The 22498-nt window shown below is 40.4% G+C and overlaps 1 long non-coding RNA gene across 1 annotated transcript; it reads right to left on the bottom strand.

Annotated features, from left to right (window-relative positions):
* Positions 1 to 11600: 11600 nt before the first annotated feature.
* On the bottom strand, positions 11601 to 14145 carry LOC134158740 (uncharacterized). The gene is made up of 2 exons (XR_009962887.1): positions 13590 to 14145; positions 11601 to 13052 (listed from the first exon to the last, which is right to left on the bottom strand). It is a non-coding gene; the product is annotated as an uncharacterized LOC134158740 (long non-coding RNA).
* Positions 14146 to 22498: the final 8353 nt, after the last annotated feature.

Genomic DNA, 22498 nt, shown 5'->3' with positions numbered 1-22498 from the left:
CGATGACTTCCGCCAGTTCCCTCAGCACCCGTGGGTGCATCCCATCTGGACCCATGGATTTATGGATGTCCAGGTTGCTCAACTGGTCTCTAACCCATTCCTCATCGACTAAGGCAAACCGCTCTGTTGACCTGACTTCATCTAAGGTCTCCGGGGTACAGGGCTCTTCAGGACTGCCTGCAGCAGAGTAGACAGAGACAAAGAAGGCATTCAGTAACTCTGCCATCTCTGTATCTTCTGTCACCAGGGCACCCATCCCGTTCATCAGTGGGCCTACATTGCCTCTGGTGTTAGTTTTGTCTGCCATGTATTTGAAAAAGCTCTTTTTGCTGTCCTTGACCCTTCTCGCCAGGTTTAATTCTAAGGATGCCTTAGTCCTCCTAGCTGCCTTCCTACATCCTCTAGCAGCAGCCTTATATTCCTCCCAAGTGGCCAGCCCCTCCTTCCATGACCTGTAAACTCTCCTCTTCCACTTGAGCATACCCAGCAATTCCCTATTTAGCCACGCAGGTCTCCTGGCCCTCTTCCTTGACTTCCTACGTGTCAGGATGCTCCGATCTTGAGCTCGGAAAAAGCAATCCTTGAATGTCAACCAACTATCTTGGGCCCCTTTACCTTCAAACAGCCTTGCCCATGGGATTTCCCCCAGCAATTGCTTGAAAAGGCCAAAGTTTGCCCTGCTAAAGTCCAGGGTTGCAATTCTACTTGGTATTCTACTAGTCCTACCACACAAGATCCTGAATTCCACCATCTCGTGGTCGCTGCAACCAAGGCAGCCCTCAACCCTTACTGCTTCGACCAGATCCTCCTTGTTAGTGAGGATGAGATCCAGCAGCGCTCCTCTCCTGGTCGGCTCATCCACCATTTGCATGAGGAAGTTATCATCCATACACTGGAGGAACCTCCTGGACTGTGGCTGGGTTGCCGAGTGGTCCTTCCAGCAAACATCAGGGAAGTTAAAATCCCCCACGACGACCACAGCCTGTGACTGTGAGGCCGCTCTCAGGTGCCTGTAGAAGGCCTCGTCAACTTCCTCACCCTGATCTGGTGGTCTGTAACAGACACCCACAACAGTATCCCCCCTGCCAGCCTGCCCCTTAATTCTCACCCACAGACTCTCAACTCGCTCGTCATCTGTCCCTGGACAGAACTCGGTGCATTGTAGTTCCTCCCGCACATAAAGAGCAACCCCACCACCTCTCCTGGCTGCCCTGTCTTTCCTGAAAAGGACATAGCCCTCCATGACTATATTCCAGTCATGTGAGCTGTCCCACCACGTCTCTGTAACTGCCACCAGATCATAGTCTCCTGACTTAACACAGGTTTCCAACTCCTCCTGCTTATTTCCCATGCTGCACGCATTGGTGTACAGACATTCCAGGGAGCGAGCTGAGCACACCGATTTCACCCTAGGATTATAGGAGGCCTCCCAGTCTTCATTAATTCTGGAGTGCTGCCCCACTGGGGCAAGCCCAGCTACAACCCCATCCCCCTTCAAATCTAGTTTAAAGCTCTCCAAATGAGCCCTGCTAATTCTTGCCCCAGCATCCAGTAACTGGCAATAAAAATTTATCTTAAGTAAATAGACTCAATTTGCAAATAAATTACATAGATTTGCATTTCTGAAGTGGTAAGAGTTTCTTTCTGATCAGAAATCTGTATATCTACAATCTATCTCCAAGACTGAATGATGAACATGTAGCTGCCTATGCATCTACAGTGTTGATATATACTTGACACCCAAAAAGTGAAAATTAGTTAAAACTGAAGTTAACACGAAAACCACATTAGCATATAAAGGAGGCAGGAATGAAAACTCCTCCATAGGACAATATGCATAATGAATTAATACATTGATGACAACCACACAGTAGGTATAAACTGGGTGATGAAATGCAATGAGCAGGTGTGACATTTTGTAAACAAGTCTTTTTAGTAGATATTTGGATTCAGTATTTGAAACACAGGCAGAAAGTTCCAGAGTTTAGTTTGGGATCCGGACTTTTTTGATTTTTTGAACGTTTAGTACAGGAAACTATTTGAGGTGGTCAGGAGGGACTCTGATCTACCTAAAATTCACACTTACATCATTGTCAGTTGTCACATTCAGCTTTCGTTTACAGCAAGGAAAAGAGATTTGTATCCCTAGAAACATTTGCAACAACAGACCAGTTTAAGTCTCTAAGATAAAATTGTAAGAGACGGCATCATTGTGGTCATGTCAGGCTTTCATACATCAAGATGGGCTGAATGCCTTTAGCAGATGCCAGCATGCCAAATTTTGTTTCCTGCATGACATTCTTACCATATGAAATCTTGCCATTAAAAACATCCCTCCACAAATCCTCCATATTGATTCAGCCAAGCAGAAAAGGGACTAAACAGAGGGAATATGTGTATCTTGCCTGTACAGCTTTGAGGCACTTCTAGAAAGTGAGCCAGCCTGAAAGCTATTTTCAGCAGACTGGTGGGTTTTTAGCCCCTTCAACCATTTAGGTTTCCCAGCAGACCTATCTATTACTTTTTTCTTTTTATATTCGCTCCATATACAGACATTTTATGTGCAATAATAAAGTGATTTGTTTGTGTTAAAAAACAAAGAAACAAAGAAACAAAACCCAAACAAACCAAAAACAAGCTAACAACCCAAACACCAGCAGAATGGAAGTAAATGTTTTAAAGGGCTATTCTATTTAACTGATTTCTCTTTGTGTAAACAGTTCCCCAGGTGGCTTCACACAGAGAAAGACCAAAGAAAATGCATGTTGTTTTTGCCATTTTTTCTTGTTAATGACTTACAGTGGCAAACTGTGGGTAGGAAAAAAGAAAAAAAAACAAACAAAAAGCAAACCCCTACATGGTCAATTTTAGCTTAAGAGCTTCTTTTCCCACAGTAAAAAACAATGTATCTGAAGGAAAAATTCTTTGTCCTTATAAGCAAATGCATCAGCATTATATCATTGAAGTGCCTCAACAAAACGCTCGTCTTCCAGCTAAAAGTATTTGGGAGAGTGCACGTCCTGTAGAGTGTCCAACTTGGGATAGCTTGACAAAGACTTTAAAATGTGCTTAAAGTCTGCAAGACTACAACCAGGCACGGAACACCTGAAAAGGCTCAGAAATCCAATGTCTCAGATTGAGTTCACAGTCAAATTCACTTTTTTCTTCCAACTCTAAGGTACAAAACAAAAAGCACTTGATGATTTGATGACTTGATTCAGGAAGGGATTCTGTAGGTACATTGCAAATAAAAGCCAGACTAGGGACACAGTAGGCCTCCTTTGGAAGCTATCAGTACTGGCTACCCTGGATTTGGAGAAGGCTGAGGTTCTGAATGACTTCTTTGACTTGGTCTTCACTGGCAAAGGCTCTGACCACACCACCCAAGTCTTGGAAGGTAGACACAGGGACTCTGAGAATGAAAACCCTAGGGCCACTGTAGGAGAGGATCATGTTCGAGACTATATTAAGAATCTGAATGTACACAAGTCCATAGGACCTGATGAAATCCACCCGCGAGCCCTGAAGGAGCTGGCAAATGAAGTTGCGAAGCCACTGTCCATCATATTTGAAAAATCATGGCAGTCAGGTAAAGTGCCTGACGACTGGAAAAAGGGAAATAGAACCCCCATTTTCAAGAAGGGGAAAATGGATGACCCAGAGAACTACAGACCACTCAGTCTCACCTCTGTGCCTGGCAAAATCTTGGAGCAGATTCTCCTGGAAGGCATGCTAAGGCACATGAAAAGCAGCAAGGTGCTTGGTGACAGCCAGCATGGCTTCACTAAGGGGAAATCCTGCCTGGCCAATTTGGTGGCCTTTTATGATGGGGCTACAGAACTGACGGACAGTGACAGAGTAGTTGACGTCATCTGCCTGGACTTGTGCAAAGCATTCGACACTGTCCCACACGACATCCTTGTCTCTAAATTGGAGAGACATCAATCTGATGGATGGACCACTCGGTGGATAAAGAACTGGCTGGATGGCCACAATCAAAGAGTTGTGGTCAATGGCCCAATGTCCAGCTGGAGATCAGTAACGAGTGGTGTCCCTCAGGCATCATCGTTGGACCGATCCTGTTCAACATCTTTGTCAGTGACATGGACAGTGGGATTGAGTGTGCCCTCAGGAAGTTTGCCAATGAAGTTTTTTACTGGACAGGAAGCTCTTTCTGTAAGGTTGGTGAGGCACTGGAATGGGTTGCCCAGGGAAGTTGTGAATGCTCCATCCCTGGCGGTGTTCAAGGCCAGGTTGGACAGAGCATTGGGTGACATGGTTTAGTGTGAGGTGTCCCTGCCCACAGCAGGGGGTTGGAACTAGATGACTGTCGTGGTTTAAACCCAGTCAGGTAATTCGTTCGCTCACTTCCCCCCCTTTTCTTGCCCACCCCCTGCTCTCGGAGGGACGGAGAGGAGAATCGAAAAGAATGCAACTCCCACAGGTTGAGATAAGAACAGTTTAGTAACTAAGGTATAACACAAATCACTACTGCTACCACCAATGATAATAATGATAAAGGAAATAACAAGGGAAGAGAATACATCATCTCACCACCAGCCGACCGATAACTCGCCCCCCCCCCAGCCCGACCAAGCTCTGACCGATACCTCCTCCAACCCTGCAGTCTCCCAGCCCTTCCGGCTCACTCCCAGTTACATCCTGGGCATGACGTGCTGTGGTATGGAATACCTCTTTGGTCAGTTTGGGTCAGGTGTCCTGTCTCTGCTTCCTCCTGGCTCCCCCTCCTCCCTGGCAGAGCATGAGGCTCACAAAGTCCTTGGCCAAACCAAAACATCGCTTGTTATCAGCTCTGTTCCCGAGCTGAAAGTCAAAACATTGCACTGCACCAGCTACCAAGAAGGGGAAAAATGACTGCTACTGCTGAACCCAGGACAATGACCTTAAGGTTCTTTCCAACCCTAACTATTCTATGAGTCTATTTAACTCTAAGTGAGAAACAGAAACAGTAAAATGCAGTTTTCACACCTAATGGGTTCCAAGTTGAGCCCATTAGGTGGAAATATGGTGGAAAGATGTACCTATCTTGGGGTATTCTTGTACCTGAATATTAAAATGCTGAGACATACACTCCTCATGGTTTATGTTTGCATTTTTGCAAATTTTCATCCTGTTATTTCCTGCAAAATTTTGCTGAAAGATAGGAAATCTTCATATATATTAAAGTCAGAATTTCTTTATCTCTCAGTAGGATGTAAAACAGATTGGCAGAACTCCTGGACCTGTAAAACAATTAGTGTGTACAAGTTTAATTGGAAGACAAAATGTTTAACAATGCTGTTGTGTAAATGTTATTTATTCTTAAGTTTTTCTGTTAATAGAATTAGATTTTTTTCCTCCTTTCTTCAGATTCACAGGAGTGTTATTGATTCTGAGAATAAATCAGAGAAAAAAAATTATAACTGCTGCTAATTTGTGTACTTAAAAGTGTCATTGAATTTGCCTGCTTGCAGAAGTACTCCCTCCTTTTCCAGAAAATCAACACATTTGACATTACATATATCCAAACTTGAAATGACTCCAAACCCCAAAGTCAGACCCAAACCTACATCAAACATCTCTAAAAGGAACAGTTAATTTATATTAAGAGGGGTGCTTTGGGTACATCTCTAAACCTCAGACTGAACTTTGGATTTGATTCAAAGTGTTAAAACTACAGGTTCCTTTTGATTCTGTCCAAATTATTGGTTCATTCTTTGTCTGAGGTACAAATTTACAAATTACTCAAGCAGGAATTGTCTGGCAACTTTTCTACTGAATAGTGATTTAATCCTTTCTGCAAGACATAACATTAGAGCTGATACTATAAAGTTTGCATTCGTAGATAAAGCATTTGCAATTGGAGGTGGCCAGCACTGGGAATTCCTTAGGAGGCCCTAAACACCCTAAAATGTACCAACTAGTTTTTCCCTTCCAGGGCCCTTCCTTATTATTCTTTTTCCATTTTTTTTAATTTTATTTTCTTTTTTTTTTTCTTAGAGTGCAGATTGAAGAACTTGATCCTGTTTCAGGAGGTTGGGATTGGAGTGGAGCAAGAGGGAGATTAAAAAAGGAAATTTTAATGCCAACAGAAGAAACTCACCAGTAACACTGCGCAAGCATGCTCAGTTGTAACTAATAGCACGAAGTTAACAGCTTGCAGCTGCATTGGTTACAGTAAAAGGTCAGCATTCTGCTGCTGTCTACATTTACTGATTTGGAAGATAGTTTTAGACTGTCTTTTGCACTCCCATGTACTCACACTCCTCTGGGTTTCCCTATCTAGCTGATCCTTGCAGCATTCTTTTAACTGCCTTACTTTGTCTATAAACATTGAGCAAAACTCCCACAGGCAAATTAATTAAATGCACTTCTTCTCCCTGCCTGTTTCCCATCCTTCTCCCTTGTCACATTCATATGCCATTTTTATTTTTACCACTCTGGGATTAAGGCTGATGGGACATCATTCACCTCCTTGACTTTGGGTGTGCACCCCAGCAAGGTTCCAACACCTTTGTGTAGGAACCAGAACAGCTAAATTAGAAGGGAGAAGCAGCCTGATTGCTGAATTATATTACCAAAAGACCTATGCCCAGGAAAGAATATAAAGATTGCCTGTAGCACAACCAATACACTGACTTGCATATGCGTTGCCTAGCAGTATGGCTTGATCCCCACTGCAGCCCCTCTGGACGCCATCACCATACTGCTAAGTAAAATTCAGGCACATTGCAAGAGCTAGCAGGAAATGAAATCTCCTTCAATTTTGTTTCTGCGCCCATTCTCCACACCCAACCCCCCCAGTCTCCACCCCTGAAAGCAAAACCTGAAGATTTCTTACCACCCACGTCTAATTGGCAGGACATCTGAATTTGAGCAGTAATTTCACTATAAGCAATTCCTACATGAAAAACAGAGAGACACTTTGAAAATCAATTTTTGAATGGAAATATGGATAGGAAGGTAACAACTGCTGGCAACACTTCTCACTTTTAGCTGTCAAACACTCCTCATGAGATTTATAGACTTCTATGAGCAACTCAAATACCAATCATCCCTTGGGGACCCAAGGAACAACATGCTCCCACACAAGTGGAGAAAGTATCTGAGTGGAAAAAGAGAATGCCAAGGATCTTGGAGACACATCCTAATTAAAGTCCTGCCTCAAACCTGGGAACAAAGTATGAGTGACCTTTGCCTGAATTACCTGCAGGATAAACCCAGGTAGAAGGGATAGAAGGCTTTTTCCACTGTAGTTCTTCAATACTTTGACTATGGTTTCAACCAACAGTGTTAAGTCAGGACACAGTACATGTATGCTAGGGGTAAAGAGCGTCAGGACAAAGTCATAGTAACGGCAGCCTGAATCCATTGCTAACAATGTAAATGGCAGATACTGAAGTTATACAACAGCCCTTGCAAGAAAACATGCAGCTGGGACCATCCAGAGTAAAAGCAGTATCTGGCTGAGAGATTGTGTGCTGTTTTGTGAAAGGCGGTTGTACACATTGTTGTGGTGTGCAACACAGCTCATAAAACTTATGAGCTATGATGGACAGTGTGACCTGACAGCTGTTTGTTCAGGTTCATTGGCAAGGTAATTAAAAACAATTGTGCACTTGGAAAGATAACACTTTTATTTCAGCATGTGGACTGAAGGCCAAACTGAATTTGCACTCAGTAATCCACGTTTTAGGAATCTTCCACTTGAAAAAAAAAAAAAGGAAATAAAAGGAAATAAAAAAAACAGCTTGGGGAGAAGAGCAGATCCCAAGGTGCAGTTTCTGGATGAGCATTTCATAATGAAATACTGCAACAATTTACTGTGCCAGTAAACTCTATGTCACTTTTCCCTCAATCACAGGCAGTGGTTCCATGGTGGACAGTAGGTTGGGTTTTAGTTCTTGGTTTGAACTATGTTCCCTTCAGGAGAAGCATTTGGGTGAGCCTTCCTAGAAAGAGGGAGGTAAGGGAGTGCTGGGGGCTGCAGGGGAAGGGAGTGTGAGCAACCTGGGAAAGGCTGAGTGAGCAACCACATAAGCCAGATGTGACAGAAAGAATGTCTCAGTGACTGGAGGAGGCTGCAGTGCCACCAAAACTCTGAAGGTTTCAGAAACCAATTCAAAACAAGCATGGAACCTACCTGCTAGGCCACAGTGGGAAAGCTGTAGATAAAAAATATTTTTAAAAAGAAACTTATTCTGTCTCCCTCTGACATTTTATGTTTCTTTTTCAAAACTTGAATGTCCTACTGTTTATTTTTATAAAATCTAACATTGTTTTTTAATTTTTAAAGTCTTCTATTCTCACAATGAGAGATGATCTCAGCACATTCATCTCAAACCTCTGTTTAGCTTGGTTCCTGTAACATATCAAAGATTATGATCTTATTCAACAACTCCTCTTGCAAGAATTTTACAGACCACAGACTGGCATTTTTGCTTACAGACTGGAACTGTATCTGAAAAGTTAAGCCCCTCAGAGAAAGCATGGTTAAGCCATTGCAAAGCAATTTTTATTATTCACACACAGCTGAAGTCTGTGTTATCGTCAGAGAATAGAGCATAACTCCTGCAAGTATCTTAAGCAATGAATGATCGCTTAACACTACAAAGGACCAAACGAACCAAAAAGTATCTACTAGGCTGTTTAGGCATATATAAATAGGACTTTAATTTATATTTTCAAACAAAAGTGAAAGCAAAAGGACAAATAGTTGGAAGATGACAAAATATCTATTTAGAGCTAAGTTCTCTAAATTTTCTTTCAGTTCTGCCTAAGTTTTTATTCAACTTCCCTAAACAGGACTATGGAAACAGTAATATATCAATTTATCAGAAGTGGTATATGATGTTTATCAGTGGGGTACTGTCAAACAGAGGATATAAAGAGAAGAACATATTTGGCAGTAGTAGATGAAGCTGAAGGGTTAAATAGCGCAGTTCGGAGGGATCAGATCTGAAATAACTACTGGAATAACCAGTGTAAACCAATAAAAGCAGTCATCAGTCTGAGGCCAATGCTTATGGAAGTCAACAAAGTTCTGGCACTGAATACTTATTTAATAAATGCAAAATATTACAAGAGGCAAGGGATTTAGGAGCTCCACAGCATAGGGAAAAATACTAAACAGGTAGTATTCTATGCTTCATATGCTATTGCAAACAACAAAAGTCAGCACCATAGCCAGCACATGAGAAGAAATGCAAAACATAATTTTGCAAGCATCAGTAAAATGAGCAAAGAGAATGAAAGCATCACTAGCTCAGGTAAATTTTTCAAGAAGTGGATACTGCAGTAGGAGTTAAAATTATACGTTGAAATATCTTTCTAAATGCAAACATTATGAGTGAATTTTCAGCCGGACATGGGTATGCAACCAATAATACAAAACGGTGTTACTAATAAAAGAAGGCAAACTACATGCATTAGAGACCAGAATGTGAGGACAAGGAATACTAGCTACATATTTAAAGGCTGATGTCAGTTACCAAACTTGCAGTAAGACACAGGGGACAGAATATGCAGAACATATGTAGAGAATACAGTAGTATATGAAGCAAAACAGCCAGAGTAAAAGATAATTTTCAATCTGTCCATCATGGGAAAGATCTCTTAATTTCTTTTATGAGTAAAAAAAAAAATTGCAGACTTCAATATTCTCACTGTTAGACAGGGGATGTCAAAACTCATACACATAGACATACAATGCCATTTCTTTACTTTACCTATTGAAATACCCTGAAGGAATATAGTATCTATCTATATTACATCTATCCTCTTATCTAAACAGATTACAGGCAGTTAAAAAAGAACAGGAAAGACTGAAGGAAGAGAGTTTCAGGATACGGTGACCAGAACAAGTGGAATTTATTTTTAATAGCTGCAGTGTTTGTTTAAGAAGAAAACTCTTAGAGGTCCAGGTGCAGCATACCTCAGGGCCTGATCGGGCATTCATCTGAAAGTAAACTTTCAGGTGCAGTAACAATATTTGTAATCGTGTTTTATGCCATTGATTTAAGAGTTGGTGAGTTAAGTTTTGGTTGGGGGAGGAAGACATAGTAACACAGATTGTGTCTCTCCATGGCAGAGACCCCAGGCACAGGGGTATCACTATCATACACACTAGTCAGCATGTTGTTGAAGACTAAAGTGGTTGTTTCACAGGTGCCACAAAATATCATCCCTGAATGATGAAAGGGAGGCAGGGTACTCTCAGTTTACATCTATACCTGAGATGAACAGACCTCATGTCTCAGGAAACAAAGCTGGTAAGCAGCTGGCATTAGGAAAACTTCTCCCATGGTTAAACTCTTCCATGGTTTTGTGCCTTTGAAATGGCACAAAGTAATTTATGCTATCCATTGAGACACTTGGAAATTTTTATACTCAGAAAGTTGGCCTAGGTGGTTCATTGGTTTGTTCCACTATCATAATTATAATCATTAAGTTATAAAGACACTGTACAGATTTGTGAAAAAACTGTGTTGAGCCAGGTCCAAACAGGCTGGACAAGGAGGACCAGGACTAAAGCAAGGACTGAGGTGTTCTGCATACTTCTTCCCAGTTTAAGGGGGTGCTTTGCCAGGGAGTTTTCTGGGTAGGTAACTATGGATCAGTTCTTAAGTGCCAAAAAGACATTAGGACAACTAGAAAGATTTCAAAAATATTACATTAGTTATCTAACTATGCAGATAAATGTTTAAACACTTTAATGTCTAAAAAAAACCCCATAATCTTTGAGATTTATGTCTCAATTTTTCAATTACTAAAATGTTTTCATACTTCATAATTGTGTCCAATCACACACACACAGAAAAAACCACCATTTCAGGTTGCTACAGTAAAATTACCTGAAAGCTAAGAAAAAGATTAATTGGACTGCTTTTTCATTTGCAGGGATATATCACACTCTTAGCAAATTAATGTATACAGCAAAATAAAACCCCATTGATAGTGCCCACTGTGATTGTTGAGTTTGTTTCATCTTATGTATAATCATCCTATTGTACATGAGTGGGCGTGGGTGATTCATTTGAGCACATGCAAACTTCTAATTTTCAATGTTTTGCCAGGTTGCTGTCAGTGGCACATTCACCAAGATACAAATTTGTGAAAATATTCTTCATCTATTAGACTTCAAAATTATGATAAATATGTATTTTTGAACCTTTTCTAAAAACATAGATTCTTCTCAAAGAGTGGGGAGGATAACATTTTCTTATAAAAGACAGGATTTGCACTATAACTTCAAGTAAAAACAATAACAATCTATAGCATCTATAATCTATAGATAGCAATCTATAATATCGGTATGTAAAAGTCTTGCTGCACAAACTAGAATGTTAGTAGTAATAGTTCTAATAATTTCAATAAGATATTTTCCTAGAACATATGGTGGCTGCAATGAGAGCTGGATTTTAAAGAGTTACAAAGCCTATGAAGATCCAGAGGCCACTGAATTAAAAGACATACAACTTGAGTAGTCTTAAGCTCCTGCAGAGATACTCCATCCACTCAGTGCATCTGCTGTTCCAAAAGTCATTTATATAAGCAGCATCTAGACTTGCATTTACTTTTTTTTTTCCTCAGCTAGGACGTCAGTGGCTGCTGTATGACGTGTTAAGGTCAGCAATGGGAAGAGGGATCAGGTAAAGATCATATTATCATGGAATCACATAATTACAAAATGGTTGAGGCTGGAAGAGACCTCTGGAGGTCATCTGCTTCAAGGCCCCTGCTCAAGCAGGACCACTTAAAGCAAGTTGAACAAGACCATGTACAGATGGCTTTCTAATATCTCCAAGAATAGAGTCTAAAACCTTTCTGGGGAACCTGTGTCAGTATTTAGTAAATGTTGAAAATTTTAACCACTGAAATGGTAAACATTTTCAGTTGTTTACAGTGAAAATGTGTTTTCTGAAGTTTAGACAGAATCTCCTGTGCTGCAGTTTGTGCCCATTGCCTCTAATCCTGTCATTGGGCATCAATGAAAAGACCCTCTTTGCATCCTCCCTGCAGGTATTTTGATACATCAATAAGATCCCTGTTGAGCCTTCCCTTCTTCAGGCTGAATAGTCCCAGCTCTCAGCCTTTCTTCATAGGAGATATGCTGCAGTCCCTTCGTTGTCTGCATGGCCTTTCATGGCCCTGGCCTCCAAATAGACTTTGTTTCACTAATCACCACTCTCTGGGCCTGGCCATTTAGCTAGTTTTTAATCCATCTCACGGCATCCTCATCCAGTCTTTATATTAACATCTTGTCTACAAGGATCTTATGGAAGACAGTGTCAGAGGCTTTACTGAAGTCATGTAGGCAATATCCATTGCAATGATTTTCTCATCCTAAATGTGGCTGGAAATGGTTTTCAGGACTAGCTGCTTGATCACCTTCCCAGAAATCAAGTAGATCCACAATAGTTGGGTTATATATGGATATATTGGTTTGAAATGGTTTAAACGTATTATGGCTTCAGCAATCTTTGGCGAAAGACTCCATAGGTATTCCAAACACAGAATAAAGTCAGTAGCAAATGAGCAAGGAAAGAAAACACATTGTATGAGTCTACTTCTTTGCTGCTTCTGAGTTCAGTACAGGAGAGTTCATTGATTGGACACTACAATAGGATTCATTACATACACTACAACACGTCTTAGCCTTTAAAAACTACCTTATGCATAACTTTCCTTTCTCCTACCACTCTGTATTTCCAGTTCAAAAAAAAGGAACAACAAGCCATATACCTGCAGTACTTCAGGTCTGCTCTAATTTAACTAGGCCCTTAGAGTTAAACACCATGTCACACATTCTGGTGTTTGGCCATCCCTGTGTTTTTCACACAGCGCAGAAAGGCTAATTGTTTTGCTGAGGTAATGTCATGTGCCAGAAGTGGCTGGGAAGGAGTCAGATAATTAACCAAGCTCCTGCTGAGAATGTAGACCTTTTCCCTTTTATTTTCCTTTTCAATAGGTTTCTTTTTTTCTCCCCTCTCAGAGCCATTATTAACTTTTCCTTAACTGTTATAAATTGCAGGGAGTGGACAATCTGAAACCTAACACATGGAAATGAAAGGAAAGGAAAAAAGAAATTATTTTCTTAAAAAAAAAAAAATCGTGTTCCATAAGAGAATATTAGAACTATGTAGGCGTAATCACAGTAAAAACTTTGTGGTTTATTAAAAATAAATCTTGCTCAAGGCATCCATTACTCATTTCAGCATTAAATAGCAAACTTTCAAGTTTTAAAGGAATAAGGACCCTTCAGTTGGACTGTATCTGACAGCTGTCAGTAATATGGCAACTTTTCGATATTTATTTTGCAGCTTTTATAGATATTTTATTGCTATTTTTTGGACAATCATACCCCTGCCCCAGATCCTGGTATCAAAAGAATAGATGTGGATGAATACCCTTAATGAAGTTGTCCTTTTTGTAGGTGCTGTTTCCTTGCTCCATGCATAGACACCACAGTTGTTTGTCGCAAGCTTGGATTTTGTAATTTTCTCTTTCTGAGTTTACCTAATAGCTCCACTAGACTTTCTTCCAGGCCTGAACTGCTCCTCATACTAGAAGGCTGAGAGGATACCTACCTTCTGGCAGGCATCAGAGCCCATCTGGAGATACAAATGGGAGATTCCCACACAGCACACAGTAACACTTATGCCAGTTTCTTGTCTGGAGGGTGAAAGAAGCACCTGTTCTTCATTAACATCACTGCTATGGCTAATACATTGCAGGTGTTAAAGTGTGTAGCTGAAATCTCACAAAACACCTGCCTTTCATAACAACACTAGATCTGTCTAGTGTGGGACGCTATCCCCTCAGGTATGTTTTATCCTACCTTGAAAGCCGTAGTATGCATTGTCCTGTAATTATGAAATCAGAGTCATCATTTGCTGGGAAGAATTCTTTAACAAATTACACCTAATTACTCTAAAATTACCTTTAATCCATGGTAAAAGCATGGCTAAATGCTATTCTATAACACCTTCCTTTTTATCTTTATGTAAATATGATTACACACTATCAAACTGGCACAACCAGTCATAATAAACAGCTGCAGCTAGTTCTCTGGTTAGTAAATAAGAACTGGACATGTGCCATAAATTGTGTTTTCTGGAATGCTGAACAAAAAAATTGTCCCGTTCATTCCCTGACAAGACTAAGTTTTGCACTCCCACTCAATCCAGGAATGTTTGAATCTGAGGTATTTGTTCAGTCCATTATACAGACCAGAAACAGCAGAGGATCTGTCTCTGAATTTCTTCAAATACAGTGAGCATGTGGAGCAAGAGTTTGAGTTTATATCTCAATTTACTACCTCAGATGGCCAAAACACAGCTTACAGATCTCGCTTAATTAATTTATTTCTGAGTAAGACACAGATTTATAAATGTATACAACTCGCCCAATTTTTTACTGTTCATATTATCAACTTCAGACAAGGTGTCCATGTATATAGGCTGGGAAGATAAAGTATTCAGAAACAAAACCTAATATGGAAATGCAAATTATTTCACTACATAACTACACAAAAAAAAATTACTTATGAGAATTTTTTTTTTTTCAAATAGTATCTTTTTTCAAAGATAATTTATTGCCATATCATAGGTCATCTTTGTACATGATGGACTTCTTTCATGTCTATCATGAATTGAAATTAGGGTATCATAAATTATTTTTTCCACTTTGCTCTCTTCTTCCAATCACTTTGCCATTTAGAAAAAAGTTTTAAACACTTTTTCTTGTAAGGTGACTAATTAATATAAATATAAGTCCCTAGTAGCGCTCACACAAAAAACAGCAATGTTGAAGTTGGCTGTTATACGTAATAGCTGCTTATTTCCTCCAGACAGATGTTTTCTGCAGTGGAGACAAACCTAAGGCATCCAATAAGATGCTTTCTTTTCCCCTTTCCCCATTCCCCTTTTCCCGTTTTCCCCTTTCCCCCTTTCCCCTTCCCCCTTTCCCCTTTCCCTTTCCCTGTTTTTTTTTTTTTTTGAGTAGGTTGTGGGAAATGTACTTTATGTTTAAGCAGTACACAGTAAACCAGGATCTCAACCATGAGCATTACTGAGGCATTACTTCAGGCATTACTGAGATACAAAGAATCTTCATACTTCCAGGAATTTCTGATATATCACCTTTAGCAGCAGTTTTTCATTAGGAGTTGTCTCTTCAGAAGGTTCTCTCAGAAATTTAGAAAAATACAGTCACAAAGCAGTTAGACTAGCAGCTAGGACTAGACAATGTTATTTTATTGTTCACCATTTATTCATTTTAAAAGAAAAATTTTTAGATGTCTCTATGGAAAGCATACTGAACTCACTCTAAGCAGTTTTATTTATGGGGTTTCCCTTTTCCAGTACGAGATGCAACTGGTGGGCCATAAATCAATTTTCAGATTTTCTTTAATGAAAACATTCCCTTCTTATTTAAGGCTTCCAATGCAGGATCATATTCCCTTCTGTGTAGCAAGACTGTCTGCTTGTTAAGCTCAAAGAAATAGACTCCTGAACTATTATAATCACAATCTACCAGTTCCCTAAATGTTTTCAGCAGTTTATTGCTAATTCAAATATTTGTTAAAATGTGGCCTCATTGTGTAATGATTATCAAGCTTTAAAGTAAATTATATTTTCAATATTTCAGTATCCTGATATGGCAAACTTTATATAAACGTTGCTGAGCAAAAAAATCCCTCAACTTTTGTATTAAGTTTTCAGCATTCTTACTGAAATAATACCTTCATTATACAGCAACAGAGCTGCAAAGCTTGTAGATGTGCTTATATGCAGCATTTTTATAGTCTTAATTTTCAGAGTGTGCATGAATCCTGTTTCTTTGAGCAGGTGGTAGAAGAGAGGCAATGAAAAAGGATCCAGTTGCATATAAGAAGCAACTTTCAAAAGGCCTCTGTTAAGCATTTTGACTCTGTTAGGTGTAGTTCAGACTCAGCGACCCCTTTCCTACTACAATTTGAGCCATTCAGCTGTGAAACCTCCTATTCAAGCTCATTATTAAAGACAGTGTGGTGTATAAGTAAAGGCTCTCTGGAATGGGAGTGCTTTCAAGTTTTCATTACACCAGTATTGTTCTGGGCAGAATTATCATATAGTAATTTTTTGCTACTTTTGTGGAAAATTTTGCCCTGGATGCTTACATACCAAGACCCACTAATAATCAAGCCATTAGCACCTTTGCCCACTGACCTGCAGTTGTAGATGGGCCAGCTGTAGCATAACCACAACTGCTTCCTTCTTACCAATTCTGTGTTCTAGAGCCAAATCCAAAGATCCAGTCCACCCTGAAACCAAAAGTACTCTGACATATTTCCTGGCAGCACAGGAATCCAAATGTACTTCCTTAGCAGTTATATGTAAGGAATTTGTGCCCTTCTTACCATTTCCCTCTATGCTTGTACTCTGCTCAAACACACACCAAAGCAAGCCCTAGAAGAACTGTCAAGACCTGTAGGACAAACCTTAACAAATTTGTTCTGAAACAGTTCTCTTTTTTCATACAAATATGGCCTTTCCTTTTTTCCTCGGCATCCTTATATGTCTTTAACCTGCTTTTTTGATCACTCCAACAGATTCTGATTGATATTCCTGGTCATTTTAATTTACTTTCTTTTAGTGGAAAGGTAAAGAAAGGATTATAGCTTCCCCCCAAACAGCAGCTAAATTGCCACTAAGTAATAAGTATTTGAGAACACCAAATATTTTGGGGCCCAAAAATGGACCTAGAGAAGAAATATCTGTTAGGTACAGATACACATAAAATCTGAGGTGAAGAGAGCACAAGTTTAGTGCCTCTTCAAGGGGAATGGTTGGTAGTCCAGCTGCCTGTTCAGAGAGGCCATAGCTGTCCCAGCGGGCTAGCATATATGTCAGTCTAGACCAGTGCCCCTGCCTGCTCCTTCCACCCAGTCAGGTAGAGATATAGGTATCACATGCAGGATACTGGAGATGCAAAAGGAGTTTGAGGTGCAAAAAGGTTTAAGGTTGATAACTGAGGTTATGGTGGTGTCATTATGGATGTTAAAATAGGACTCAAATTCACTGAAAACCAGACTTCGTTCATTTTGTTACTTGCATACTGTGTTTGATATTCTTTATAATTCACCCTATATCTTTAGAAGCATTCTTTAATGACCCTAATTTAATCATGATGGACCTTCTCCCAAATGCTTTAAAAATGACATAATGTTGCAGTTTATAATAAACTCGGAGAAAAGCACATGCAAGTAATATCAAAATAGTTCATATTAGCTGCAGTACCAAAAATATAGTTTCTAAGTAAAACCACTCTTAAGTGTGTGTTTTCATGTGTATTTATATGACCATATATTATGCCAGAGGAAATTATTTAAAATGAGACAAAATAGTAAACAAAGCCCAGGCCAAAGCAGTAAAAGAACTGTACGGACTTCTTTAGGAGAAAAAAAAAAAAGAAAGAAAAATAACCATATTTATGTCCATATAAATTCTGGACACTTGAATAAAATTTTTATGCAGCATTTTCAAATTATAAAATTATCTTTCTTTGTAAGGTAAGTGTGAAGTTGTTGGAGGCTTTACAGATATACATACTGTGGAAATTAATACATCACTTACCCAGATCTTTATGTTTTCAGTCTGAACAGGTATTCTATCATAGAATGCCTTATGACCCATTCTCAGCACTAGTTGGTCAAACACTGCAGTACCACAGGAAACAGGCACTCATGAACTGATAAAACCCTTCTGTTCCCCAGGCTATGCAATTAAACAAGAGCTGTTTTCCAGTCTGGAGCGATGCTATAATTTAGTTCTACAAGCAGAATGTTCCCATTTCATGGGAAATTGTATCTATTCTTTCTTTATTCAAGAAAGACAGTCATTGGTTTGAAAGGTCATAATTGACTTTGGAGAACCCTTGAAAGGTTCTCAGTCCTTTTAACCATCCAGAAAGCTGTAAAGGTTTTTTGAAGCACAATGACTTCGGTCTTCATACTGAGCAACAGAAATTTAATCAGGGTACAAATCATCTCTATTCATTTTCTGTTTGCTTCTAACTGAGCAGCATTATTCTTCAGCCTTTTATGTGAGTGCACCATAGAGGTATACCTATTTTCAGTTCCAACTGCAGCAACCCACTTAGGCTAATATGAGGAAATCACTTGTTCCAAAACAGGCATGGGGAAGGACTTGAATGCTTGTCAAAGATCCAGGTAATTAATGTTAGAAAAGGACACTAGTTCTCCCAAGCAGTGGCCTTTTCTGCTTTTTTATCTTATTTTCTTTATACAGCAGTGACTCATCCTTGCCATCATTAACATACGGAATGAGACCTGGAGCAATAAAACCCTAGTACCATTTAACTATTAAGAAATGTCCAGTAGAAAATTGCTGTGCTACTGTCAGCTTAGTGCCCCTTTCTCAAGTCACAGGGTTTTGATGCAGAAGATAGAAGGAGTCATATTTCCCTTCAAGGAAAATGCCTGTTTCCGGTAGTCTCTGTCAAATTAAGGCAGGCTTGGATGACAGAAAAAAAAATCGAACTTGATTTTGTTGTTGTTGGATTATAATGTCATAACAATTCCTACAAAAATGCAAGCAATTTCACAGAAGACTTCAAGCTGTTCACTGGGTCTTGCTCTTATGCAGGCATATGAACAACATAAACATATATAAGTGTGTGCAAGTGTATGTATTTTGATTTTGTATGCATTCATACATATATGTATTTAAATCTCATCACACACAAATGCACAGATGCGCAGCTCTGAAGCTGTGAGTTATCATACTGTTGCTTTGCAGAGAAAGGAAGGGAAGACAGCCTCTATCTCCCCTGTCTTACACTTCCTGACACATTTACTTTGATCCTCCATGGTTCCAAGAGCTACTTAAGCCAATAACAACTTAATAACTAGTATTGCAATTAGCTGAGCTTGAGCTGATGTTTTGGCAAGTTGTTTTCATACTCCAGCTGAGTCAGGAAGATTTTCGAGGTGGCTTTCACACAAAATAAAGCTATTCAGAAATGCACAGAAGGGCATTCTCAAAACAATTCCAGTATTTTCCTAGTAAAAAAGTTTGCGTCAGGATTTATCTCATGTCTCCTTCACCAGCCCACTGTGCTCCAGTTCAAAATGCCCTGTGTCCTGACAAGTTTTCTTCCAATTAAAGAAAACAGGGTGTAAATATCTTCAGGATTTGTCAGCAAGGGAGGAAGTCAAGCCAAGCATCTTGCCTTTGCATTATTTCTGGCTTGCTCTGCAGTGCTTGAAGCAAGGAACAGTGATCTGCAGACTAGCCACAGTAAGATATATTTAGCCACCATTTACAGACTTCACATGTTGCCTCTTGGCACTGTTTCTTGACACAACCCAAGTGTGAAGTATAAGAAAAACCACATGCCAAGCTGTTATGCACCTCAAGAAGCACAATTGTTTAATTGCACTGTGGTCTGTCTTAAAGACTTTAATACTAAGCACTAGGAATGCTTTCTTTCCTATGTGGTTTGGAGCAAGGCAGAGGATAGAATGGAAAACCATCCAGTGTGGAAGACAATTAATGAGCAAGGCATGATAAAGCATGTGTTATTATTGTAGCTACTGCACCTTATATGTTATAGCTTACCAGCCTGAGGTATGACACTCAGTTAAAGAGAAGTTTATTCATTCTGTTTGTTTGTTTGATTTGGACAAATAGTATAAATCTTGCAATGTCCTCACTTTGAATGTTTCCCAAAATATAACCTCTACCTGCTGAGGTGAGACATTTATATCTTCCCTCTCGTAGACATCTTGCTAGTTGAGTTGAGAGACTTTTGTTCCTGTCTATTCCTCTTCACCTACAGCACATTCAGCTCGGAGATGCCATTTGATTCACTGCCTTTGAGTGGTGACTCTCACTTTTCTAGTGGGTCAAAGCCACAGATGATCTGCCTGAATTTGGTTGTCTCTTTTTTTCTACCTCAGCTTCCCCAAATGTAAAGTAACAAGGATGGTATTTCAGGGGCAGTATTCTAAATAATAAATATTGCTGATATGTATTCAGTTGCTGAATCTAGCATCCCAACTGTGATGAGGCTGCTGCAGCTTCATATCCCTAGGACCAGCAAGAGCTAGGTTGAGTATATGTTCCTAATAGGCAGACATGCTCACATACACACAGTGCATCTATACAGGTACATATGGCCAGCCTCACAGACAGAAGAAACAGCATTTACAAAGACACAGACAGCACAAACATAGCACTATCATCCTCATCCTGTTTTCTCTCTGGCTGATCAGGATGAAAATCTGTTTGTGGAAAATATATACATTCATATGTATATGTTAAATACGGATCCCCCTATTAACTGCCTTAGACATACATCTGTCCTGTAACTCCAGATTTCATCGTCTCCCATTTGTTTCATGTGCACACATACAAACACAAACAGGTATCTCTGGTTGCAGGTGCAGACCCATGGAAGTTACCAGTACACAACTCAGACCCCTAGTCTCTGCAATAGTTGACTTGGACTTATAGCTGCTTCCACTGCCAGACATCAGACCTTCTGATCTCAATGGTACCCAGCCCAGAGTTAAGGCCACTCCAATATAACTCCTTATCCTACTTACCACTAGTCTGGCTTGATGTTTGCTGGCAATGGCACACACTGACATATGCACCCAGACAACATGCACACACTGCAGTCTCTCTGGTTGCTGGCATGCTGTGCATACATCTGTGGCCTGTGGTCCCACACACACAGCTGGCACTGAGCATTCACGCAAGTGTACACACAGACAGAGCCCCTTCATCCAGGAAGCAGAAATAGAGACAATGAGAAGGCAACACAGGCAGTGCTGGTCAGCCCTGCTTAGACACCTACAGCCCCTTGCAGTTAAGAGGGTTCAGCTGATAGACTGGAGGGAAGGGATGCCATCCAGAGGGGCCCTGATAGGCTGGAGAGATTGTCCAATGCCAGCCTCCTGCAGTTCAACAATGCGAAGTACAAGGTCCTGCACCTGGGTCAGAGCAATCCCAGGCACAGGTACAGGTTGGGCAGAGAAGAGATGCAGAGCAGCCCTGCGGAGAAGGACTTGGGGGTGTTGGTCGATGAGAAAATGAACATGAGCCAGCTTCAGTTTGTGCCGCAGCCCAGAAAGCCAACTGTATCCTGGGCTGCATCAAAAGGAGCGTGACCAGCAGGTCGAAGGAGGTGATCCTGCCCCTCTACTCTGCTCTTGTGAGACCTCACCCAGAGTATTGTGTGCAGTTCTGGTGTCCTCAACATAAAAAGGACATGGAACTGTTGGAACAAGTCCAGAGAAGGGCCACGAGGACGATCAGGGGACTGGAGCACCTCCCGTATGAAGACAGGCTGAGGAAGTTGGGGCTGTTTAGCCTGGAGAAGAGAAGGCTGTGTGGAGACCTCATAGCAGCCTTCCAGTGTCTGAAGGGGGTCTACAAGGATGCTGGAGAAGGACTCTTCTCTAGGGACTGCAGTGACAGGACAAGGGGGAATGGGTTTAAACTAAAACAGGGAAGTTCAGATTAGATATAAGGAAGGAATTCTTTACTGTAAGGGTGGCGAGGTGCTGGAACAGATTGCCCAAACAAGGGTTAAGTGTTCCATCCCTGGCAGTGTTCAAGGCAGGATTGGGCAGAACCTTGGACAGCATGGTTGAGTGTGAAGTGTCCCTGCCCATGGCAGGGGATGGGAACTAGATACCTTAAGGCCTTTTCCAACCCTAACTATTCTATGATTCTATGAACCCTAGGAAAAACTTCTGAGGCAGGGTCTTCACTAGCTGGAGCAAGGTTCCTGCTTCTCCCAGGACTATACACCAAGATGCATTTCTCTCCCTGCCACAACAAGAGCTTCTGATTACCTTTTATATCATAAACTGAGGCTTTACACAAGTTTTCCCTCTGTTCAGGGGAAAAACAAAAAAACCAAACTTCCCTGTTAGAAAAAGAACTGAAAATGCTTCATGAGCTTTTCCTTGTAATAGTGTGAAAATTCCAGCCATCAGCCCAAAGCATGCATATGGGTAGCTCTAATTTGGCTTTTGTCCCTCTGTTTATGTATATGACCTATTGGAAGAACTGAAAATGGTGGACAATTCTCGTTTTAATGACCAAGGGATAACATCATAAACAGCAAGTGGGAGATGAAAACCCCAGGGGAGTTATATCACCTTATCCCTAATGCATAAAAATAAAATTATTCATCATTTTTATATTAATTTCATTAGTCATCAGTGTTTATGATATTGAGGCTGTTTGGATGGAAGAGAACATAGTAATGTCCATACCTGCAGTGACTTTTGTTAGCCGTTTTCAGTGGAAGATATTTTTTTTTAATGTGCTATCAAATGGTTGCATCTGAGAAACATGCTTCAGAGATGTAATTCTGCATTTTTGTACCAGTACTTGTGTGCAGAACACAGCACTAACATAAGAACAAATCCTATCATCTGCCTAGCACATTATCACCTTACTACGTACATTGGCTC

This window comes from Pezoporus occidentalis, unplaced genomic scaffold, assembly GCF_034315485.1.
Source record: "Pezoporus occidentalis ecotype Australia unplaced genomic scaffold, CSIRO_AGI_Poc_V1 ctg133, whole genome shotgun sequence".
In the NCBI taxonomy this organism is placed as follows: Eukaryota; Metazoa; Chordata; class Aves; order Psittaciformes; family Psittacidae; genus Pezoporus; species Pezoporus occidentalis.
The sequence above is the reverse complement of the archived record's forward strand: the minus strand, read 5'-3'. Positions and strand labels throughout refer to the sequence as shown.